Genomic DNA, 26,003 nt, shown 5'->3' on the forward strand with positions numbered 1-26,003 from the left:
AGGGACTGGCCGTTCTAGAGGCGAGCGGAGTTGACCTGAGCGTCCACCCCGCTGGCTGACTCTCAGAGGCCCTCCAGCGGACCCTAGCCACCCACCTAGGAATCATTCCCCCTTCCTCTGAAAGAACAGAATCCAGGTCTGGGACAGCCATCAAGTAGCGAAGCCCAACTCAGGGATGGGTCTAAACCAGGGGTTCTCAACCTCAGCACCATTGACAATTTGAGCAAAATCAGTCTTAGCTGCAGGGCTGTCCTGTGTACTGTAGAATGTTTAGCAGCCTTGCCTGACCTGTGGTGGCGTAGTGGATAAACTGTTGTTCTGGAACGCCGAGGTCACTGGTTTGAAACCCTGGCATGCCCAACTAAGGCACATACGAGAAGCAATCAATGAACAACTACAGTGAAGCAACTATAATCTCTCTCCCTCGCTCTCCCTCCTTTCTCCCTCTCTCTCTCAAATCAATAAATAAAATCTTAAAAAGGAAAAGAACGTCTAGCTGCCTCCTTGGCCTTTACCTATTAGACACCAGTAGTAACCCCTAGTCATGATAACCAGAATACCTCTAAACTTTGAAAGCTGACACCAGTGGAGGAGGTACAACGTCATCCTTGGTTTCTGGTCTAAATCAGCAGTTTCCAGCAGAGACAGTATTGGCGTCTGAGCAGAAGAGTAATTGGTTTTTGGAGCTGTATAGTACAGTAACGTTGAAAGTTGAAGCAGCCCTGATTCCAAATTACTAAATGCCAACAGCACTTCCTGGTTTCCGTGGCAGCCTCACACCTTTCCAAAATCCTAGAGGCCAGTGATATCTCCCACACCTGTCTCTGCTGAGGGCCATGAGTCTAAGCCAATCGTGGTAATTCAATTCCCCTCTGGCAATGGGTGGTTTAGGGGTGGTCACTTGATCCAGTTCTGGACAATAAGCCTTAAAGGATGCCCTCTGGAAGGTCTCAGGGGAAGTTTTCCTCCTCTACTCCCTGTCTTTGAATGCAGTTGTGGGAGCAAGTGGTGTTGGTGCTGCAGCCGCCACCTTGAGACCATGTGGGGACAAACCTGGGGACAAAGACCAGCACACTGCTATTGGCAGATGAGCCTGGAGTCTTGTTGACATTGTTGAGTTGCTGAGCCAAGCCTGGAAATGCTACCTTCAGCTTTCTTGCCAATTGAGATCATCAAGCCCAATTGTTAAGACATTTTTACTGTCTTTTTTTAACCTGAGGCTGAATTATCTAGCAATAGTAACTAGCTAGGGTGCATGGATGGTCTACACGGGGAATAAAGAGATGAGAGCACATGGCTCCTGAACTCTAGGAGCCTTTATTCCTACAGGGAGAGAAGAACCACAACAATGACAATCACAGAAGCAAGAATATTCAGGAGCTACAACCTGACTCCCACTGTGTGTAAAGCAGGAGGTAGGACTAGGCCAGTCAGGGGAAGCGCCTGAGGATGTGGAAGGCAGCCTCTGAGACGGCCACAATGACCGCCCCTCCTGGCTCTGCCATGTGTAAGTTCCTCCCCTTAAGAGAATACTTATTGACTCACTTCTAAGGAAGAGAATATGGCAGAGGTAATGGGATGTCACTTTTGAAAAAGGGTTATTAAAAGACTGTGACTTCGGCCCTGGCTGGTTGGCTCAGCGGTAGAGTGTCGGCCTGGCGTGTGGGGGACCCGGGTTCGATTCCCGGCCAGGGCACATAGGAGAAGTGCCCATTTGCTTCTCCACCCCCCCCCCTTCCTCTCTGTCTCTCTCTTCCCCTCCCGCAGCCAAGGCTCCATTGGAGCAAAGATGGCCTGGGCGCTGGGGATGGCTCCTTGGCCTCTGCCCCAGGCGCTAGAGTGGCTCTGGTCACAGCAGAGCGATGCCCCAGAGGGGCAGAGCATCGCCCCCTGGTGGGCAGAGCGTCGCCCCATGGTGGGCGTGCCGGGTGGATCCCGGTCGGGCGCATGCGGGAGTCTGTCTGACTGTCTCTCCCCGTTTCCAGCTTCAGAAAAATACAAAAAGACTGTGGCTTCCATCTTGGGTGATCTCTCCGGGGGAAGCAGGTGGCCATGTTATGAAGCAGCCCTGTGGGAAGACCCATGTAAGTTGTTGGAAGCAGATACTCTGACACGCATGGCCACCATGTGAGTGATCTTGGGAGCAGACCTTCCCTGAGGTGAGCTTTCAGAAGACTACAGCCCTGGCCACTGCCTGACTGAAGCCTCACAGGAGACCGTATGGCATGGACACCTGGGTAAGCTGTACCCAAATTCCCAACCCACAGAAACCATGGGACAATAAATGCTGTTTAAGCTGTGAAAGTGGGTGTGTTTGTTACACAGCAGTAGATAACTGATGGGGAGGAGGGGCTTGGACACCTGCAGTTCTTGTTGGTTCCAAGATGGCAAAGTGGCAAACTTGGACTGAAGCCTTGGAAAATCATTGGGCTAGGGTCCTGGGTCTCACCTGGCTTGGATCCAATTCCAGAACCAGACAGAACCTCAGGGAGGGGAGGTACCTTGCCCTTTTTTCCTCACTGATGCAGCCCCAGGGTCTAGCCTGCTGTCTGCAATATAGGAGGGACTCAATAAATAAATACCAGTGGACTTAGGAATGGCTACATGTTTGCAGTGAGAGTTTTGTTATGACAAAGCATGACCCAAATGGAAAGAGAAATTAAAATGTGTTTAGAAATGAAAGTTTATGACTCTCCAGAGTAGTGAGGGTAGAAGAGGCGGGTCCAGTGAGGATGTCACACGGGTCCCAAAAGAACATAGTGATTGTAAGGTATTTCTTTACCAAGGAAGGAACTGCTGGTCCCGAGGCCATTCTCATTGTGTTATGTCTGATTTTCAGCATTGAGACTCAGCTGGGTTTGTGTTCAGCAATGGTGGTGCTCTCAGGGATGAGGAGAAACAATTCTTCCTGCTCTTCTAGCTTTTGTAAGGAAGTACCACCCCCTCTGCCCAGGAGGGAAATGGCTGCAGTTCATGCAGAATAACCTGCCCATGCCTGGTAGCCCTTTCTTTTTGGGAAAACCCAGGTGCATGGGCAGATGGCTGCTCCTCATGTGCTCAGGTGGCACTTCCTGTGCCCCATGCCTCTCATGCCCGGTACCCCTCCCAGCCCAGGTCCTGGGTAACCCATCCCATACCAGCTGGCAGGACGGCCGCAGACTCAAGCCAAGAGCACTGCTTAGTCTAAAATGAATGTCTTGAGCAGGGAGCCACTGATGGGCACTGAAGCCCCAGGCCCCAGTGAACACCCACCCCCAGGATGTGCAAACATCTCTCCGGTCCTGCGAGGCAGGGATGGCACCCACCCTGGCTCGTTTTTCTCACACGTGTCCTCCAGAACATGCTGGTGGGGACGCTGCAGAGTAAGAAATGGGAGAGAACCCTGTTGCTTTGATCTAGCCATGAAGGGACACAAGAGAGTTACTGAAGGCGGAAGGAAAAGTGAGCAGAATGAATATATGGCCCCAGGGAGGGGGTGTTAACTCCTCCCCATAAAAGCAAACTCCAGGATCATTCCGTTTAGTTTTTGCTCTGCTTTTTTCCTACAAAGTTACATAACCAACCAGGGAGAACAAAGACTTCCCAGGCTTCCCAACAATACTGAAATAGCACAGAGAAATGCCGGCAGCCTCGCTGGAGCTGGGGAGACAGGGCAGTCCGGGCCCCTGCCTGTGAAGTGTGGGTGCTGGTCGCCATGGGAACAGCACAGGCTGCAGAGGCTGCACCTGCCTGCCTGACCTCCAGATCACAGGTGTACGAGGGAGTGTGTGCACGCCAGCACTTCAATCCCTCTGAGTATAGACAACTCCTACATTCAACCTTTGTAGATTCAAGGGGGGAACTTCTCATTCCCTCTTTTTTAAGGAAGGACACCTGGGATCGCATATGTTGGCCTCTTTCAAAATCTAAATCAGGACCCTTATGACTTCGGTAGCTAAATAAGGTGAGGCCCCACTGGGCTGTGTTCTAAAGGGCAGAGATCCCAGCCAGGGGCTAGGCTTCTCAAAAGCAGAGCCTGCATCTTTAATTTCTCCCCCACTGTGTGGTGCCCACAGGCCCCTGTGCCTTCCCTGAATGTGGAGATTCCTCTCTGTGAGCCCAGACCTAATAAGCTATCATGGGAAAGCACAGCTGCCGACCCTTCAGGAGCTCAGTGTTGGGACCTGGCCTTTCCTGCCAAATTTGGGAACCCTTACATGGGACCACTTGCTCCCTATCTGCAGGGTGAGCTCATGGCAGCAACGCTGAAAGATCCCAGCTTGGTAACTAAAGGACACAGCATGAAGTTATCTTGCTTTTAGAACAAGAATGGCAAATGTGTGTCATAGGTACTACTATCGACCCGTCTTGCACTCATGGCAGACACTGATAATCAGTCTTCACCTTTCCTGTCCTGGTGAACTGGAAAACCAGAACCCTTCTCCAATAGCATCCCCAGAGCCTCGGCCAATCACCTGTAGCAGGCACTGGGAGGGGGCGGGGCCTATTTGCATCCACAGTGGCTCCTTCTGACCTTAGGCTTCCCTTGCTACAACTGGGCTCTTGCCTTGCTCCAGGAACCAAGCCCCAGCCTTAGTCCAACTCAGCTGCCATTTACTGAGGGCCTACTATGTGCTGGGCATGGTCACAAATACCCAACAGTCTTTCATGACTTAAGTTTCACAACACTGCAAGGTAGGTGTAACTATTCCCCGTGTGAATAAACACAGCACATGTGAATAGCAGGCACCTGCTTCTTCCTTGTCCTTCCATTTTGCAGAACTGAAGTGACTCCAGCAAGATCACAAAAAGGGGTAGAGCCTGAGTCTTCATCCAGCCTTAGTTCCCTCTTTCCCTCTGTCATCTTCTGCAGTGGCTTCCTATTGCAGACCCCCACCTGACCCCATCCCTCCCACACTTGAGTACCCGCCTTTTTTTTTTTTAAGTTTTTCCAATTCCTCAGAGAAGGATTTACATTGCTCCCTTAAGTTTTCTTGGGAATTGACATCCCTTCTAAACTTCAGCCTCTGATCTCACGGTTTCCTTGACTACTCACCAGCCACCCAGAACGGCTTTCAGTCACCGAGTGTCATGCTCTCCCTTGCCTCTGGGCCTCCAAACATGCTATTTCCTCTCATCTTCCCCTGGCTGATTCTTACTTATTCTTAGATCTCAGTTTAAATGCCCCTTTATCCAGGAAGCCTTCCTTGACGCCCTTCCCTCCCCAGACTAGCTTATCTGTCAGGCTGTCTCCCTGTCCTCCCATCTTGTGTCACTTTTCTCCCTTTTCGTTTCAGCTTTAATTGCTTGTCTCCAGTGTGTGACTTAGAAGGGACTCCAGCAAGGGCAAGAACTCCTTAGAGACCCAGAACTCAATTCTTAACCTACTCAATAATAAACAATAGCCTGACTGGTGGAAGCACAGTGGATAGAGCATTGGCCTGGGATGCTGAGGTCCTAGGTTCGAGGCCCTGAGGTTGCCGGCTTGAGCGCAAACCTGCATTCAGTCCCTTTAAATTTCATAGAGTCCTTGACTTCCTTTCAGCAGCCCTGCTTCTCACCTCGTCACCTGGCCCATCACCCAGTGAATGTGCGCGAGGCTCCCTCCTCCTATTCCCATGGAGGCTAATCATTTACCGGGGCTGTGTGCAGAGGTAGAAGGAAATCATTTGCAGGTTGGAAAAAAATGTCCCTCTCCTGGTGACTGTATCTCCTTGTTTACAAATGATAGAAGTGGTATTTCAACAGCTCAGGTGACAGCAACAATCCCTGGACCTCATGGGGCTGTCAGGGCTGAGGAGGAAACCCACGGGCTGGGAGCCAGGGGGCCAGTGTTCCAGTCCTGCCGCTGCCTGCGAGCCCTCAGACAAGAGGTCTCAAATCTGTGAAGTGGGAATGACCACACTTCCCCAACCGCCCACGGAGAAAAGAACAGACAGAGGCTGGTGATACGGCTATACCTTCAAAACTATAAGGCTCAGATTGAAGGTAAAGTCATGACTACAACCCAAGTATACTAAAATTAATAATTCAAAAATGAACACAGTGACATTAGCAGCCTCTAGGGGGTTGGAATTGATTTCTTTTCCACCTCTCAGGCTCTCCTGTCACATTCCCCCACGTGGAAGGTATTGGCCCACCAGCCATCATGTGTGCTTTGATTTTTTATTTTTTGGCAGGGGAAGGACTGGGGGTACTTTAGGTTAATTAGGTAATGAGGATGGAGCCCTCCTGAATGGGATTAGTGCCCTGGAAACAGGGGCCCTGGGCAGCTCTCACCCTCTTTCTGCTACATGAGGATTCAATGAGAAGTCGGCCCTCTGCAACCCGGAAGAGGGCTTTCACCAGAATCTGACCACACTGGCACTGATCGTGGAGCCTCCAGAACCATAAGAATAAATTTCTGCTATTTATATGTCACCCAGTCTACCCTTTCCAAACTAACTAAGACACTAACCAAGTCCACAATGGCAAGGCCGTCGCTCTGATCTAACTTACTGGACTCTGCCACCGCGTGTCCAGAGTTCTCTCTTCTGCTCTCCTTGAGAATGCCTCCTTCACTGAAAGGTTATTAGACCCCAAGCCAGAACCACGTATATAGAGATCACATGGCCCATCAGAGGGGCCGCGTGTGCTGTTGGGTGCTTACTTTTTTACTCTCCTCCTTGCTCTAGCAGGAGACATACAGGGATTGTCTCTATATCCCGGGCAAGCCTGTGAGGGATTCCACACACCAATACGTCTCTTATGTCTTGATGGTTGTGGCCCCATAGGAGGCCACCAAACATCCCACCGTGCATGGAAACGGGAGGAAGTGACCAGCTTTCAGCTTATGAGCTCTCTGGGGAAGGAAACAGCTGGCTCCCCAGCCTGGGAGGAAAGTGCAGGAAGACTGGAAGGAAAAGCAATAGAAGCAACAGAGAAAGAGGAACCAGGGAGGCGGGTAATAGACTCACAAACCTGCCCCTCCTATACCCAGGGTCCCCACCAGCTGGCATGTGCATTCTTAGCTGGTTTTGATTCCATCTGGAGAAAGATGACCATCGTGGCCTTTGGGTCTCATATCAGTCCCAGGTCAGTTCATGCTAATTGTAGTAGGGACCAATACGCCTTCTACTTCCAGACGAGGAAACCGAGGCCCGGAAAAGGGAAATGACTCTTCCAAGGTCACTGAGAGAGGCAGCGACCAGGGTTTGTAGAATGCAAGGGGTCCTGACCCAGCAGCAAAGGATTGTGCAAGGCAGGGACTGGCTAGCTGCAAAGAGCAGCTCTTCATCCTCAAATAATCGATTATTCGGTATCAGGGACAAAAAAGCCACATCTGCACCATGTGGCGGCAGCTACCAGCCGATATCCTGTCCCTTCTCCGAGCAGAGCTGGGAGCCAGGCTGCCCTGGGCGGGGTGGGGGTGGAGGAAGGAGGGCATTGTGAATCAGTTCCTGTGCCCACTAAAGATGCGAGCAGCTGGTGCCTAGGACAGTGCCTGGGTTTCAGGGGCTAAGCCAGTGTTTGCTGCACAAGGACAGCCCCACTTTCATTTAGTCTGAGGAAAGCCAGGCACGTCACTAAGGCCAGGAGCAAGAGACACCTCCGTCCATTCAGGTGTAACAGAGACAGTGAATGAATCACAGGAGCATGGACAGTCTTGTGCTTACTCATCGGTGGAAAGCCAAACACTTAGAATCCTGATGCTACAAGGCAAGGTTCGTTCAGGCCCCAGTTGGGGGAGCAGGGTTGTGGAGGAGGAACTAGGGAGAGGAGAAGGAGGGAGATCAGGAAGGAGGAGTGAGGAGAGAGAACGGGAATGAGGAGAGAGTCATGGGAAGAAAGAGGGACCTCACCTTTCTCCCCAGAGGCGACTTCCTTTTTCTTTGAGTTGCTGGGCTATTGTTAGCCCTTGGCACCCACAGACTACCCTCAGTGTCCAGGAGCCTTAGCCACACATATCGATAAAGTCATTGCAGAAAACGCTGGAGCCTCGACAGCTGCGGCTGGATGCCCAACACAATGCAGTGCATTAGCCTGACAAACGGAATCGTGGGGGCAGCCAAGAACTCCACAGTTCTCCCAGATTCGCAGTCCTGGGCCAGGAACTGGATTTTACCTGCACAGAGTAGTTGGCTGGGCCCCCCCCCCCGCCCCCCCCCCCCCACCCAGCGCAGCAGGAGTGCTTAGGCTAAACAGTGATGCAGTGAAGCATTCCTTTGCCTCTCCACACACTCCAGATAAAAAAGAAACAAACCTCAGGGGCTAAGGAGTTCTAAAAAACCAGCCCAAACCAGGCTCTGTCTCCTTGTTTTGACCTGTAGTTCTGATGTGCCTGGGTCTGGGCGGCGGGCTGCCCGGCGAAGGTCCCAGCCGCTCCCAGGCTCCTGTGCGGACCCAGTCTCCAAGTCTCCCTTTGGGACGAAAGCTACTTGATAGATGGTGCCATCAGTATCTATCAATGCCAGGGGCCAGGGCAGATCCAGGCTCAAAGGAATACTGTATTTTCCCACATATTAGATGCTCCCATGTATAAGACACACCTTAATTTTAGGGCCTGAAATTAAAAAAAAAAAAAGTATAACATAAAGTTATTGGACTCAAATTTTATTCATCATAAAATTCATACAACTCCTCATCCGCGCAAAAAAGTGGGAAATGCAAGTAAAAAAAATCTACAACCACGTCTATAAGACGCACCCAGTTTTCAGACCCCAAATTTTTTAAAAAAAGGGGCTATCTTATACATGGGGAAATATGGTAGACAAGACAGCTGACCGCTCTGCAGCAAGGACAGAGCTGCCCTCTAGAACATGGGAAGAGGCAAAGGCTGCAGGGTGAGTGAGAAGGTGGGTCGGAAGGAGCTGCCCCCTCCTGCACTGCTCACCTCCCACAGAGCAAACTGAGGGAGACTGCTGCTCACCAAGCGTGGCGGTAGGGGCAGAGCCCCTGCCCTTGTAGGTGAGAACCTTCTTGGTGAGAAGAAAGTTGCTCTTAGAGTAGGGCTTTATACGCGGCAACAAAATCACTTGCCATTTTCAAGTTGCAATGTGAAGTGTTTTTAGCTCTGAATCTGTTTCAACTGCTTAAGTTGCAAATGAGGATCCCAAGTATGGGCAGATAGAGTCCTGGGACAATTCAGGAGGCTTGACCTCAGAGAGCCTGGAAAATACAGTGTGGGTCTCATTGGGATTGCGCCAGAGTTCCTTGCAAAGTTCTGATCAGCCAGAACTGAGGTGGAGGGCTGGGACCCCCGGCCTGCGCCCCCTTCCATCGCCATCCCTTTGTTTAGTTTTAGAAGGCAAGTATTTCTTAGAAATAAAACAAAAAGCAAAACAAAACACTAGCTTTGGTAGGAATTGCTTTGGACTCTGTGGATCAATTTTTTTCTTTCTTTGACACAACCGCAGAAATAGGTGAAAGGCCAGCTTCCACACTATACTTACGGCTCTGATATCTTCTGAATTGCCAGAAAAGGTGATTGGGACTAAAGTCTGGGAAAACCTAGGTGACCTTTCACCCCTGTGCCTATACTCAGGACGTTCTCTCAGGCTGGACTTGTTCCTTCTCTTTCACCCCCTTCCAAAGCCTTGCTGTGAGACCAGGCCTCGGGGACGCGTGGTCAGGGCTGTGACCAATATGAATGGGATCAAGATGGTGACACAGGAGGGAGGTAAGACTCTGTCCTAGAAATATTGCAGCCTGTCCCCTTTTCTTCACCCACACTGCCTTAGTTTAGGTGCTGGATATCTCTCTGTGTCTGCATCCTCCTCGTTCCAAGCAGCAGCAGGGCAGAGAACCACAGCATCTGAGGAATCCCTCAATAAACATGCTCACAGTGAATGAATGAATGAAGTCCCAGCAGCCTCAAATGCTCTCTCTGCCACCTTCCTGCATCTTCTCCAATCCATCCTCCTGCCAGTATTTCTAAAACACACCTGGTCGTTTTATTCTTCTGTCTTAAAAACATTAAAAAAATTATTGATTGATTTTAGCGAGAGAGGAATGGAGAGAGAGAAAGAGAGAGGGAACATCAATTTGTTCCTGTGTGTGCCCTGACTGGGGATTAAACATGCAACCTCTGTGCTTCAGAACAATGCTCTAATCAACAGCCATCCAGCCAAGGTTTAAAAACATTTTTAAATACCCCTCTACTGCCCAAAAATTAAAGCTTAAGCTCCTCACACAGCCCCCACATCCGACCTGCACCTGGAACCACTCCCATAAACAGCACTCTGCACTGCAGCCTCACAGATTGGGGTGACCATCCAGTTCGCCATGTCTCCAGCACATGCAGTCTGTCTGCTGGCAATACTGTCTTCTCTGTGTTCCTGGAGCGACCCTACCCATGCTGTGCTGAAGTGTCACCCTGCCATCTTCGGAGTGAACTCTTCTCCGAGCTCACGGAGCACCGTGCATCCACCTGTAGCAGTGATCTCAGGGGACTGTAACTCTCTGTGGGTCCTCCTTCCAATCAACTGGGAAACCCAGGAGCAAAGCATAGCAGCTGACTCTTCCTATATCCCCAGCCTTATACCCTTCTTGGCAGACAGCAGGTGCCCAATAAAAAGTTGACAAACCAATGGGAATAGTGGAAAATGTTCAGAAGAGGTACTTGGCAGAAGTGATCCATAAAGGTACATTTCCCTGGAGGAGCAACCTGCGGGTGGTAGGGTAGTCAGCTCCCTGGCACAAGAGAGGGGTGTCCGGGGGGTGACGCAGGAAGCAGCTGAATGGGCGAGCACTGGAGACCAGGCTGGGCTTACAGAGAGCAGAGGGACAGCACCCGCAATCGTGGCACAGGTGTGGGTGACAGTGAGGGCAGGTAGGAGTTGAGCAGAGGGGTGGAAACAGATAGTGGATTTGGTAGGAGTGGTGCAGAGAGTCCAGTAGAATTGAAAGAAACTGGGGTCAGAGAAGGGATTCTTCCGGTAGAATCCTGGTAACTGCACACTCTCCTGAGCTCACTCCAAAGGCAGGCATCACCAACACGGCAGCAATAGACTAACTTACGCAAAGACAAACCCAGAGAACCAGCCCCTCGGGTGTTCGTTCCTCTTTTTACTTTTCCCCTCCCGGCTTTCAGAACATCACACTGACAATCTCAGGATGCTAAACTCAGGTTGTTTATCAAGACGGAGTACAAGCTACCTCCGCGGGCTCATCTGTCTACTTCCCTCCTCCAGGAACAGCCAGACTGCGAGATACCGCAAAGCTGAGACTTCTCCTTATGGCCCGTGTTGCCTGACTCTTCTGGAAGCCTCACTGCCATCCATAGACAGTTCTTTCATTACTCGGTAGCTCCTTGGACAGCAATAAAATTAAGATGAAAATACATTTGCAAAGCAACTTTCCACTAGCAGAATCATATATGTGCAATATTATTTAATATTTAATACTTTCATGTAATATTTACTGAGCACTATTATGAACCAGGCTGGGGGGACCCAGGGGCAAATAAAGCAGACACAGTCCCTGACCCCATGCAACTCATGGTCCAGGGTGAAGGAGCAGATGTGACACAAAGAATGGCATAAATAGCACGTATGCGTGATGACAATTGTGATACATGTATGAGGGAAAGTCCAGGATGCTATGAGCCAGGGTGTCAAAGAGACAATTACTTTGTGGGGAAGAAAGCAGATTCCCTGAAGACGTGAAGAGTGAGTGGAGGCTACGGAGGGTGGGGTGGGAGATGGAGAGCCCTCTGGGCCACGGGGTCAGAACCATGAGAACCTGAGGAGTCTGATGCTGAGGAGCAGTCGGTGGGACGGTTCCGCGGGGCCGCGGGGGCACGGAGGAAAGTGAGGCGGCGAGGAAGGCGAGGCTGGGCTGGGAGCACTGTCACTGCTGCTGCGAGAGCCTGAGCAGCAGGGTCTTCCCCCTCTACCCTACGGGAGGAGAGTGAGGCGGCGAGGAAGGCGAGGCTGGGCTGGGAGCACTCACTGCTGCTGCCAGAGCCTGGGCAGCAGGTGTCTTCCCACCTCTACCCTACGGGAGGAGAGTGAGGCGGCGAGGAAGGCGAGGCTGGGCTGGGAGCACTCACTGCTGCTGCGAGAGCCTGGGCAGCAGGTGTCTTCCCCCTCTACCCTACGGGAGGAAGGTGAGGCGGAGAGGAAGGTGAGGCTGGGCTGGGAGCACTCACTGCTGCTGCGAGAGCCTGGGCAGCAGGTGTCTCCCCCTCTACCCTACGGGAGGAAGGTGAGGCGGAGAGGAAGGTGAGGCTGGGCTGGGAGCACTCACTGCTGCTGCGAGAGCCTGAGCAGCAGGCGTCTTCCCCCTCTACCCTACGGGAGGACGAGGCTCCAGGGCAGCCCTCTGCCAGGTGCCGCCCGCCCTCTGCCCTCTCCGGGTGGTTCTCCTTGCTAATCCTCAAACCATCCCTTCTTCTGCACTGCAACTTGCAACACTATCCCCTCAGGACAGCCAGTCACAGACAAATGGTGAAGAAACATCTATCCAGACAGTCCCAAGGTCATTTTCTGTCCCTTTTCTTTCTCTGCAGTATCCTCTCCTGCCTTTTCAAACACATACTCCTCCTTAGCATCTATACAAGGGTTTGACTCCAGCCATCTATACTCCTGAGTAACCGAGATACCAGGTTCCCCCTCTCCCAGGGGATGTGTATGTAAGCTTTATCTCTAACCATGGAATAAAAATCCGAGTCCTGGTTAGAAGCGGTCAGACATCACCTTGGCTACTGAGGGAATTGTAAGGTAACATCACGGAGGTCGTTTCCTGGGCTGCTGAGAGACAGAGGAGCGGAGAGGGTAAAGGAAAACGTAACTAAAGCAGTAGCCCATGCCCCAAAGCACTGCTGTCTGTTCTCCCACTCAAATAACCCCCAGTCCTTTGTCTGCATGGCTGAGCAGGTTTGGGGCCCTCCAGACACCACTGGCAGGTGTGACTTTGTTCCCAGTTACCTAGCTGATCCCAGCCACTGAGTGGTTCCGGTCTGGTGACTGCCTTCCTTTCTCCCCTCAACCCCCGTCAGACTAGCTGACAGCAGCTCTCTGCTCCTTCAGCCTCCTTAGGTGTTATTTACAGAGGGAAGCCGTTACCAAGACAACCAAATGTGAACATTATTTCACACTCTCATATCCTGTCCTCCCCTCCCATCTACCCACTGACCCAAACAAGAAGTTAGCTAACAAGGTCCCCTCTCCAGTGTAGACATCCCAAATCTTCGTGCACTCAGTCCTCTTGGGAGGCAGAAGGAAGGGGAAGACATGCAGGTGCTGTACTGAGGTGTGGACCAGCGGGCTCCCACCCAGAGGGCTCTGAAAGGAGAGTATGAAGGTTTTAAAATCAATATAAACCCACAACAATGAAGAGAACAGGAGGGAAACGACCAGAAGACAAAGGATTTCAACATGTTCCTGAAAAGTTGAGAATTTGAAAGTCTCATCCCAGAATGCACAGTGGGATGGGGGATGGGGGCAAGGGCAGGGGGCAGCTGAGGGGAATGGCATGGCTTCGCTGACACCTGGCAAGGCCCCAGGTGGAGTCAGCAGGCACGTGGGCGGGGAATTACCAGAGGGTTTGCCTGAGAAACCACCGGAAGCCCTTCCGCAGGTACAAAAGCAGGCAGTGCCTGTCTCCCTCCCCTTCCCATCCTCTTCCTTAACCCCAAGTTCTTTAGCCCTTCACTCTCTTCTCTCTCTCTTTTTTAAAAAAGATTTTATTTATTCATTTTAGAGAGGAAGAGAGAGAGAGAAAGAGAAAGAAAGAGAAGGGAGGAGGCATCAATTCACATATGTGCCTTGACCGGGCAAGCCCATAATTTTGAACTGGTGACCTCAGCATTCCAGGTCGTTGCTTTATCCACTGCGCCAGCACAGGTCAGGCTTAACTCTCTTCTTATACCCCACGTTCTGAAGGGGCACACTGAGAGTTGCAATGGAGAATCAGGGATGTGCTGACAGTGAGCAGGGGGAAGTTGTTTTTTCTTTCTTGTTTTATGTACAGATTCATAGAGGAAACGCTATTTAGTAGGTTTCAACTTTGAGAACCAATCTATAGATAACTATGTCATAAACAAAATCTAAATGTCATCGACTTTGACATGTAAAAGATTCGGTAGAAAAAGCTATTGGGGAGGTGGAAGAGAAGGGAGTGAAGAGCAAGCTTCTCAGACTGGGTTGGGAGCAACTGCTGAAAGTCGATGGACAGAGAAAGAAAAGGAATGAATACAAGCACTTGAGGCTAAAGATAGTAAATATGAGCTCTTTAAAACGTGGTAATTTCTATTAAAAGAAATAAAGATGCTGGTCATGATCCTAGTGAGGGAGGTACTGAGGAGTCACTGAATATAAAAAACACGATATAATATCAGATTGTTTAATGGGCAAGCAGATTCGCCCTTTCTAATTAAAGACTCATTTTTCTCTCATTCTTTTTTTCTTAAACAGCAACAAAAACAAGAAACGACAATAACAGGCACTAATAAGCCAGTCAAGAATATTATTTAGAGATATAGAACTAACCAACAACCAACTAAAGAAAAAAAATGCTTGAAAGTTGAGGGTCAGGAATGGGCAGGGATGGTAGCTTTTCATTAATAAACCTTTTTTGAAACCTCTTTTTAAAGCCATGTGTTGCACTGCCTAAAATTAGACAGACCTGCAAGTCATTCACTTATTGTCAACCTCCTGGTCACCAGTGCAAAGCAGGAAGGCTGCTCCGGCAATGCGAGGCTCACTCTGTCCCATGGGACAAGATGTTGGAAAGGGCCCCGTTCAGGTCCTGCTGCTGGGGAGGAGAGAAGGCACTCAGTGACAGTGGCCTGGGGACCTGTTTTTTTGTGTTTTTTAAAATTTTTTATTTTATTTATTCATTTTAGAGAGGAGAGAGAGAGGGAGAGAGAGAGAGACAGAGAGAGAGGAGAGAGAGACAGGGGGGAGGAGCTGGAAGCATCAACTCCCATACGTGCCTTGACCAGGCAAGCCCAGGGTTTCGAACCGGCGACCTCAGCATTTCCAGGTCGATGCTTTATCCACTGCACCACCACAGGTCAGGCTGGGGACCTGTTTTGCAGAGCCTGTGACTGGGCTTTTCCCTCACAGACTCCTCCTCATCCCTACTTCCTCAGGCGCCCTGGATATTTTCACCCACTGATTTTCAAACTCAGTGGCTATTTGAACCATTTGGGAAGTTTTAAAATCCCAAAGCCTGAAGATAGTAAGGTAAGCCAGAGACTGGGAGAAAATTATTTGCAAAAACCATCTCTGAAAACGAACTATTGCCCAAAATATTCAAAGGACTCTTAAAACTCAACAATCAGAAGACAAACAACTCAATTAAAAAATAAGCCAAAGACCTTAATGGGCACCTCACTAAAGAAAGATATACAGATGGCAAATAAGCAGGGAAAGATGCTCCACATCATGCCATCAGGGAAATGCAAATTAAAACAACCACAACCCACGTTGCTGTAATGTGAACTGCGGACTTGGAGTGATTATGATGTCAAGGGAGGTCCATCAGTTGTAACAATTGCACCACTTGTCTAGGGGGCGTTGGTAATGGGGGAGGCTATGTGTGTGTACAGGCTGTGGATATATGGGAAATCTCTTGACCTTCCTCCCAATTTCCCTGTGAACCTAAAACTGCTCTAAAAAAAGTCATAATGGAAAAATAATCCCAATGGCCAGCCTGCACCCTGATCATTAAATCAGACTTTCCAGGGAGCGGGAATCCCCAGGTGACTAATGTGCAGTCAAGTTTGAAGACCACAGCAGAAGATGAAGACTGGCTTGCAAAATGGTCACCCTCCCAAACAGCACATAGTGAGAACCTATTCTTCCACGATTACAGACAATCATCAAGTGCCCTGGTCGGTGTGTGTGTGTGTGTGTGTGTGTGTGTGTGTGTGTAAAGGCTCCTTTGGCAAAATCATCCATATCATTATTTTGTCAGCAAGAAGGGGAGAACTGTCCACAACCAGAGCCAAATGAAGTTAGGGTCTAAGACCAAGTGTCCAGTTGGTATGACATCAACAGAAGTCTCTAGATATGGGCCCTGAATGGCCACCCTGTCCATTTGAGTCCCAGAGCAGTGGCGCTAAAACTTGAGTGAGCATCTGAAATACCTACAAGGCTCATTCAAACACAAGTGACTGGCCCCACTCCCAGCGTGCCTGATTCAGGAGGTTTGGGGTGAGACTCGAAATCTGATTTCTAACAATTCCCCAGGTGGTGCTGCTGCTACTGGTTCTGAAACCAGACTTTGAGAACCACTGACCTAGAGAGACTTGGCAGGAAGGTGAGTACAGATACCCCCTTTCCCAAGGCAAAATGGCAGCCATCAAGAAGACAATGGCACCTGACCAGGCGGTGGTACAGTGAATAGAGTGTCAACTGGGATGTGGAAGACCCAGATTTGAGACCCCGAGGTCACCAGATTGAGCACGGGCTCATCTGATTTGAGCAAGGCTTGCCAACTTGAGCCCAAGGTCGCTGGCTCGAGCAAGGGATCACTTGTTCTTCTGTAGCCCCATGGTCAAGACACATATGAGAAAGCAATCAATGAATATAAGGAGCCGTAACAAAGAATTGATGTTTCTCATCTCTCTCCCTTTCTGTCTGTCTGTCCTATCTGTCCCTCTCTCTGACTCTCTCTGTCTCTGTCACCACAAAAAAAAAAAAAAAGGAGACAATGGCACAACAGCCCCTCTAAGTCTCACTGTGAAGGCTGAACACTGGGGAACAATTTTTTTTTTCCATTTTCTGTTGCACGAGGTTTTAGAACTGTTTCTGCATCGCTAATTCCAAATCTGAAATTCATTTTTTGGTGCATGTTCTAATTTTTATGCAATTTTAATTTCTTTTTGTTACAGTTAATGTCATGCATTGGTTTTTAAATTGGAGTTAAAGGGCAACAGCTCTTAGATTGAACATAACCACAAGGCAATTAATGTTTTACAAACATCACTTTTACATAATTATAGTTGTTTTTAAATGTAAAAAATTATTATCTGATAAAAACACCTTTTTTTTTTTTTTTTTTTGTATTTTTCTGAAGTTGGAAATGGGGAGGCAGTCAGACAGACTCCCGCATGTGCCCGACCAGGATCCACCTGGCACGCCCCCCAGGGGGCAATGCTCTGCCCATCGGGGGCGTCGCTCTGTTGCAACCAGAGCCATTCTAGCACCTGAGGCAGAGGCCATAGAGCCATCCTCAGCACCCGGGCCAACTTTGCTCCAATGGAGCCTTGGCTGCGGGAGGGGAAGAGAGAGACAGAGAGGAAGGAGAGGGGGAGGGGTGGAGAAGCAGATGGGCGCTTCTCTTGTGTGCCCTGGCCAGGAATCAAACCCGGGACTCCTGCACGCCAGGCCGACACTCTACCACTGAGTCAACCAGCCAGGGCCAAAAACACCCTCTTACTTTGTTTTAAGATTGAATCATGGCTTCTTCGAGCAGGTGTAAATGTGAGAATAGTCCTGACACCTTCTGTTATATATGTGGCTGTTACTCACTTCAACGTCAAAAGCACAATATTTCATCATTTGTGACACGTGCATATATTGCCTATTTTCAAGTTCCCCTTGGCGATGAAGACAAGAATTGGGCTCCTCATATTGTGCCATAATTGTGAGGAAATGATTCGTGACTGGACAAAAGGAAAATTCAAAGGAATGCCTTTTGGTATTCCCATGGTTTGGCGTGAGCCTAAGGACCACAGCAGTGACTGTTATTTCTGTCTGATCCATACAAAGGGCATCGCAAGAAAAAACAGCATATGATCACATATACTAATAATCTTCAGCAATATGACCTATCCCATACTGAGACACTCCCAGTTCCAGTTTTCAATGGTTTTATTTCTTCTAAGGATGAAGAAAGTGAACATGGTGATCAAGTATATATTGATAAGATGCATGAGGAAATGGTTGTAGAATCTGAAGGGTCTTCTTCTGATGCCAAGCAGTCATTAACCCCTCAGCAGTTTAGCCAACCCGAATTGAATGACATAGTAAAAATGACATAAAAATTGTTCTCGAATTTCTGAAGTATGAGGAGCATTTGTGTGAATCTTAAAATAGTAAATTTCCTGCTAGGACAACAGAGAGGTTTCACGAAGTATCCTTGCTTTCTGTGTTTGTGGGACAGCCAAGCTCGGGAGAAACACTGGACACAGAAGGAGTGGCCAAAACATGAAGCTCTGGAAATAGGGATGCAAAATATTGTGAATGAACCTGTAGTTAATCAAGACAGGATCATTTTCCCCCCACTTCACATCAAACTTGGCTTAATGAAGCAGTTTGTTCAGGCTCTGAATAGAGAAAGTGAATGCTTTTAACATATTATTTCTGCTTTTCCTTCCTTGTCTTTCAAGAAGATAAAAGCAGGTATATTCGTTGGACCTCAAATTCGAACCCTCATACATGACGAAGAATTTGCCAGGAAGCTGAATAAGGAGGAGAAAGCAACATGGCAGTCTTTTGTGGCAGTTACAAAGAACTTCCTTGGCAACAAAAAAGCAGAAAACTATGAACTTCTGGCTTAAAGGATGCTGTTGGCTTTCCATGACATTGGATGTAACATGAGCATTAAGATTCACCTTCCTGAACCGTCACCTTGATAAGTTTCCTGAAAATCTTGGAACTGTTAGTGATGAGCAGACTACTGCTGGAGCATCAAACGAGATTGTCCTCAACAAGTACACAAATGCAAGAGCTACAAACACAATTTTTGCCTGAATAGAATTTAAATAAGTTTTACACAAATTTTATGATCAAAATAAGTGTTTTAACATGTTCTATTTCAAAATGGTAGACAAATTCTGATGCAATCATATCTTTTAGTGTATTAGTGTATTTACTGCATTATATAAATTATTACATTTTCACAAAGATGATGCCCAAGAAGACATTCTACTTCATTATGTTAAACTAAATGTTGAAATTTTTACAATAATATGAAAACCTAAAATCTTGAATTGCAAAAAAACTGTATCTTACAGAGAAAAACTAATGTCAGATTTGAGATCAGCACACTCAAATTAGGTAAGAACAAATGTTTTTGTGGACACAACAAAAATTTTGTTCCCCAGTGTTACCAACAACCCCCTTCAGGGTATTAATCACAGAGGAACCACTGGGCTTTGAACACTATATCACTATATGTTGAACCCAGTTACAATGTTCTCTGTTTAGATGTGTGAAGTTAAGTCACATGCCCCAGTATTATTTGTATGATTTGACCTCTTATAAAAAAGATTATCAACTGAGGGGCATCTGTTTTGTCCAGAGATGTCAGCCTTAAAAAGGAACTCGACTTAATGCTTCCCTGTATTTACAGTATAGGACAAAACTGCTCTTGGAAACAACTTCCAGATAGTCCTGACTACTTGAGATTAGGCAATATCTTGACGTTTTTCTTCACTAAGTATGTTGAGTGGTTGTTGTATAAAATAAGATAAAGAAAGAAAGGCAAAATGCATATACCAGCAAACTTGATCTAAATCACATTTGGAGTCAGTATTTAGTAATTTAATTCAGAATGATTAGTTGAGTGATTACCCCAAACCTATTTCCTAAAATCCTCTGGGTGGGATTCTTGAGCGCTGGTCTGTAGGCTAGCTCTGCAGTCTTCAATAAATTTCCTCTTCCCAAATATTCAATAATGTGTTTCATCTGACAGCCAAACAGTAGGGGAAATAATTAACAAATTTATTAATTAGGACACTTCTTACTCTTCTTTTATAATGGTTATCACTCACTCCTTTTAATTAATTATTCTAATTTCCTGCCTTCTACTGCAACCATTAATGGTCATTAGAATATACTATTATATGTGATGGGAGCCCACAATATATACTGCTCACAAAAATTAGGGGATCAAGGATCGTGCAGATACTCCAGTACTTTCAGCCTTTTGTATAGTGCATTTTCACCAATGAAATAAAAGATGGTTTTGTATCTCATTTGCATAATTGAACTTTCTTTGACTTGTCGTTTGCTTTTCTGATGTTCTTGTTTAATAAAAAAATAAAATTTAAAAAATCAAATGCTTCTTTTTTTTAATCACTTCATTTTGAAATATCCCCTAATTTTTGTGAGCAGTATATTTTGTTTTATGGGTAAAATGTAATTAATAAGTGTTCTCAGAGGTAATGTTGCAGAACAATTTTTAAAAGAAACCAAACTTTACAGGAAACCAAATATATACAATGAAGAACTGCTAACAGAGATAGACCACTTACTACAGGGCAAGGCTATTTAATTTACTCAATTTTAGTGTAAATTCTAACCTTTTAATTATAGACAATCAATGAAAACAGTAAACCTGACACTTATGCAATACTTTTCCAGTCTATTTTTAAATTTTGCTTAACTGTATATTATTGAGAAAACGCTGATTCACAGAGATAAACGAAGGCAAATGTGTAATAGCTTTTGTAAAAAAAATAGTTCATGTTGAATGTAGTTTTTTGGGTGTAATTCTTAAAAGAAATTAAAAATATATTTTATAAGATGTCCACATCAAACATCAATGGAACACCAAGCACCTGTCAAACATAAGTTAAAAACTACTACAAATCTATACAAACTTTTTTTTAACAGATGAGGAAGTCGAGGCCCAAGAAAGGTGGTGAGGTTTGTCCAAATCCCACATTTAGTGGGGGTTTAGTTACAAGGTGAGATTAGAACCAACTTCTGACAATACATCCAGGCCATAAAAGATGTTCCAGGTTTCAGAAAGGGAACGCTTTAAGGGAATTTTTTAATGAAAAGTCACTCCCCTAGGGCTTCAGTGAACTAGTGAGAAGACAGAGGATGAAGCCTGATTTTGTGTCACTCAACCAACATTATTTTTCAGATGGCTGCTTATATGGTTGTCTTGAAATCGACAAAGAGTGATCTTGGACAATTGCAAAGTTAAAGAACACAATACTGATAAGTGAATTTGCAAATAATTTTTCTTTGTTACAGAACATGAGCTTTCTTTCGTTATATTTTGAGATGCAGTGTGTGTGTGTGTGTGTGTGTGTGTGTGTGAAGGCCAATGAATGGGATGAAAATAGCCACAATTCCTGCTACTATGGCAAGGCCATTCATATGATTTTTTTGTAAGCAAAAAGAAAAATGTCCTAGGAACCAGAATCAGTGAGATTGGGTATAAGCCCAAGTTTCCTTGGCACAACACCCCTAAAGGCTAAACTGCTGACATGGACCCCAAGGGGGTAGAAAGCCCATTCCTTAGTATGTCTTTGATTGTCCATTTCCTACAAAACACCTCCTTTTTACAGGAACTTTTCTGTTTCCAGTGCGGAGGGCTTTGCTACTTACCCTTTTGTTCTTATATATATGCATATGTAAATATCACCTATGGGCATGACTGCATATAAGTGACATTGGGCTGTGCCCCCAAGTTCCCAAGGTGAACCATCTTTCTCTAACACTCACTTCCAGGAATAAAAGGTTTATGACATTTTAACTGTTTCTGTTAGGAGGAAGAAAGAATGTGAAGTGGCTATAAATACCAGATACGGACACTAGCTCAGACCTCTGTTAGTTGATATTAGAGATAATCATTAACAGAGTAAATTATACATAAATAGCATAGATTTCCTAAAATAGACACCTGGTCGGCTGTTGGGAGGTTCCTAATGGGGTATCTTACCAGGTAAACTAATCAAGGCAGGGAACTCTCAACCATCCCCATGCCCAACAGAGAAGGATTCATTTAATTATGGTACATCACCCAATGAAGGAGAGAAAGTTCTGTTTGAAAAGGACATTGATAGGTACTGGAAAACATGCGTGCTATAGCACTAAGTGATGAAGGTTATGCAATGATGCAAAGTGTGACCCCTTTGTTTTAAAAGTACTACATAGAAAAGAGACTGGAGAGTAGTCTGTTGAAATTTTGATGGTTATCTACAAGTAGTAGTTTAGAGAAATTTTTTTTCCTTTAACTTTGTGTTTTTCTCCCTAATTTTCTGCAATGACCATAATTTTACACCAGGAAATAAAAACTGAATAAAGGAAGCATGATCTGACATTAGGATTGCAGACTTTTCCCCATTTCCTCCCAACCTCCCTTAACGGAACACCAAATTCTCAGAACCTGCTCACCGTTCAGGGTGCAAACCACACCTAGGAAAAGCAGATGACAAAGTTCTGTCTTAGAACTTAGCTAATTTGGCTCAAGTGTAGAGATTTCTGTTTTTCCGGCTCACGCCCACTTCCAGTCACCGAGCGTGGCACCAGCGCTAAGGGAATTACTTTGGTTTCTGTAAGGCTGCTCTACCCAGAGGCGGGGGGTTGAAAGTGCATTACTCCATTTCAAGATATCTGAAGAGCAAGGTCATGTCAGGTCTGGACCCCAGGTCCTTCTTTCCTGATTTAGGTAACAGCTGTTCTCCCCCACCCACGTGGCCACCTCCACGACTTTTCCAGGCTGTGCCCACGGGAGCCCCTGAGCAGTGAGCTGTTTAGCATTTCTGAGCCTCTTTCCTCTCTGAAGATCGGGGATCATTACACCTCCTCTCAGGGCGGCCTAAAGGCTAGAGATGAGGTACCTAGAGGGCTCTGCTTAACGTCTGGCGTGTACCAGGCAGGCAGTTAGGCGCCAGCAGCTGCTGTTAGTGTAACGATGCTGCTGCTGGCTCCCGAGTCTCCCTTCCAGCACTTGATCTTTCTCTAAAAAGGCTCCTACGTTTCTTTTCATGTTTGCTTCACCATGCATCTTCATTAACTCAAGTGCTAAATTATATTTTGACTCTCCTGGCTACTCTTGGGAAGTTCACCTCGAACCCGCTGTGGCTTTGGAAGGGAGGGCTCCCAGGAGGGGAAGTGAGGCTGGAAGTGAACACGGCAACCTTCAGGGCACAGCAGCCTTCGGCAGCTCAAAGATGCCTGTTGTTGTTGGTATGAATAATGCCCGGGCTATGCAGCCGTGAGGGGAAGGAGAGGCTGCCTTACTTGGGGCAGAAGGATGAATCCACATTTAAAAGGCAAGCTAACATCCCTGGATAAAGTATGTCATGCAAGTTGGCAGGACTGGGATTCATCATAATATTTTTCTAAGACTTCAAGACCTCCAGTGTTAACTCTAGGACTGTAAACCCTGCCATCAGGGATATAAAATGAAAGAGAGTTATTTTTTTCCCACTCTGGAAATAGCAGCCACACAGACAGATTCCACCCAACGCTCACTCACGTGCTGTCAACAGAGGAACAGATCTCATTGTTGCCCAGGAGAAAAAGGGATGGCTACAAAGTCAGACTGGCAGGGAGAGAGAGAGGACCTGGTGTTATCTGAATGCCGACACTGTGGCAGGCACTTCGTACAACATGATGTCCTTGAAGGTGGACAAAACTCTCTTGTTATGGGCTGAATTGTGTCCCAGCACCTCCAATTCATATGTGGAAGTCCTAACTCCCAGTACCTTGGACTGTGGTTATGTTTGGAGATAGAGTTAATGATAGGTAAGTCTTTCAAGAGTTGATTAAGGTAAAATGAAGTCCTAGGAATGGGCATTAATCCAACATGACTGGTGTCCTTACAAGAAGAGATTAGGACACAGATCGGTATGACTACAGTGGAAAGACCCTGTGAAGACCAGGCAGAAGGTGGCCACCTGCAAGCCAAGGGGAGAAACCAAACCTGCTGACATTTTGATCTTGAAGTTGTAGCCTCCAGATCTGTGAGAAAATAAAAGTCTGTTGTCGAAGCCCCCCATTCTGTGGTATTTTGTTACAACAGCCCTAGCAAATGGATACACCCCAATGCAGGTATTATTCTGATTTTACAGATGGGAAAACAGATGCACAGAGTAGCCTGGCTGGAGTCACATCACTGGGAAGTGGCAGAGTCGGTCCTGAAACCAGGCCTGTGGGACTTCAGAGCCCACGCCCTGTCTTCTACACCAGCTGGGGAAGCGTGGGGCTCTGGAGCCACGCCCTGTCTTCTACACCAGCTGGGGGAGAGTGGGGCTCTGGAGCCACGCCCTGTCTTCTACACCAGCTGGGGGAGCGTGGGGCTCTGGAGCGACGCCCTGTCTTCTACACCAGCTGGGGAAGCGTGGGGCTCTGGAGCCACGCCCTGTCTTCTACACCAGCTGGGGGAGCGTGGGGCTCTGGAGCCACGCCCTGTCTTCTACACCAGCTGGGGGAGCGTGGGGCTCTGGAGCCACGCCCTGTCTTCTACACCAGCTGGGGGAGCGTGGGGCTCTGGAGCCACGCCCTGTCTTCTACACCAGCTGGGGAAGCGTGGGGCTCTGGAGGCCACGCTGCCGGGCTGGAATCTCAGCTCTGCCACTTATTGGCTCTGAATCTTTGAACAAGTTGCTTAATTTCACTGTGCCTGAGTTTCAACATCTGTAAAATGGAACCCCAGAAATCCCTACTTTATATGCTTATAAAAAGGAATAATGATTTTTATTTATTTATTTTTGAAGGAGAGAGAGAAAGGAAGGGAGAATAATCAACTTGTTCTACTTAGTGTGGCATTGATTGCTTCTCATATGTGCCCTGACCAGGGCTCAAACCAGCAACCTTGGAGGTTGAGACTGCACCCTTGGATCAAGCCAGCAACTCCAAGATCGAGCTGGCAACCCCAGCCTTGAGCCGGTAACCCTAGGATTGAACCAGTGACCTCCATGCTCCAGGACAACGTTCTATCCACTGCTCCACTGGCCAGGGAGATGGAGAATAATGAATATTAAAATGAGCTAATATGTTTATATAAAATGTACAGCTGACCCCTGAACAATGTTAGGAGCACCAACCCCATCGCACAGTCAACAATCCAGGTATGGTTTAAGTCAGACCTCCACAGAGGTCAATTCCCAACCAGGAATTGAAAATACTCGATGAAATAATAAGTACATATAGGGGTCTGTGCACCCAGTTCTTGTGAATATTTGGTCTTTGGTCCTGGTTCCTGACATAGAACTCCTGGGGCCTGTGTGGTTTCCTGAGTGACAGGCATGTCTGCCACAGAGCTGCTGATCTCTGGAATTTCCCAGGTGACAGGAGCCTCCTTTGTTCTAATGAAGTGACTCTTGGATGGAGGCTGGTCACCAGCCAGATCACACCATGGTTGGAAGCTTGGCACTCTTAGCCCCACCTCTCGTTCTCTGGAGAGGGGAGAGGGGCTGGAGGCGGAGTTAATAATCTATCACGCCTATGTGACGAAGACTCCACAAAAATGTCGAAAGTGTGGATGGGTTTTAGAGAGCTTCCAGCTGCTGAACAAGAATGTATCCACGTGTTGGGAGGGTGTCGCACCCCAACTCCAAGAGACAGAAGTTTCTGTACTTGGGACTCTTCTGGACCCCACCCTGCATCTCTCTTCATCTGTCTGTCCGTTCATATTCTTTGTAACAGATCAGGAATCCAGTGAGTGAACAGTTTTCTTGGGTTCTGTGAGCCACTCTAGTGAATTAATTGAACCTGAGTGGGGGGCTATGGGAATTTCTGATTTATGGCCAGTCGCCAGAAGCACGGGTGATGACCTAGATTTGCGACTGGCAGCTGAGGTGGGGGTGGGTGGCGGTTTGTGTAACTGAGCCCTTAATCTGTGGGCTCTGATGCTAACTTCAGGTAGACAGTGTCAGAGCTGAATCGAACCGTCGGACACTCAGTCCTGTGCCACAGAAATGGCTGGTGTGAGAGACAGACCCCCACGCGTCTGGAGTTGCAGGTGAGAGTACGAGAAAACACTGCGTCTCTCCTAGATGATGTAATGTACTTAATGCTCGACACATGGTATGTGCCCAATAAATGTTAGCTAACATTATTACCCACTATTATTATTGCTATCATTTTATCATTATTATTGCTGAGGATCCTTAATAATCTGGTCCAAACTTCTCATTTCACAAAATCAATAAATTGAGGCCCAGATATGGGAAATGTCTTAGAAGGTCTGAAAACTAGGTGACTGAAGTTCTATCCATTGTTCTGGGGAGGCTCACAGAAAGAAAGGTCTGTATGCGGAGTTTTGTTTCTAGTGGCTCTGAAGAAGAGGGGAGGGTGCACCATGAAAGCAAGGCCCCAGAGGCTGCTGGGAGTTGGGAGGCTGTG

General features: G+C 47.4%; 1 protein-coding gene across 7 annotated transcripts in view; it reads right to left on the reverse strand.

Annotated features, from left to right (window-relative positions):
* The window catches only part of MAPK4 (mitogen-activated protein kinase 4), a 143,200-nt gene that overhangs the window by 46,904 nt on the left and 70,293 nt on the right, over nt 1-26,003 (reverse strand). Inside the window, exon 1 of one of the 7 annotated variants that reach the window (XM_066246882.1) lies at nt 7,821-7,939. The exons of the other annotated variants lie outside the window; for them this stretch is intronic. The gene's annotated coding sequence lies outside the window, so the exon portion shown is untranslated. Of the gene's footprint in view, nt 1-7,820; nt 7,940-26,003 lie in introns of those variants that run through there. 7 annotated transcript variants of the gene reach the window in all.

This window comes from Saccopteryx bilineata, chromosome 11, assembly GCF_036850765.1.
Source record: "Saccopteryx bilineata isolate mSacBil1 chromosome 11, mSacBil1_pri_phased_curated, whole genome shotgun sequence".
Lineage (NCBI taxonomy): Eukaryota > Metazoa > Chordata > Mammalia > Chiroptera > Emballonuridae > Saccopteryx > Saccopteryx bilineata.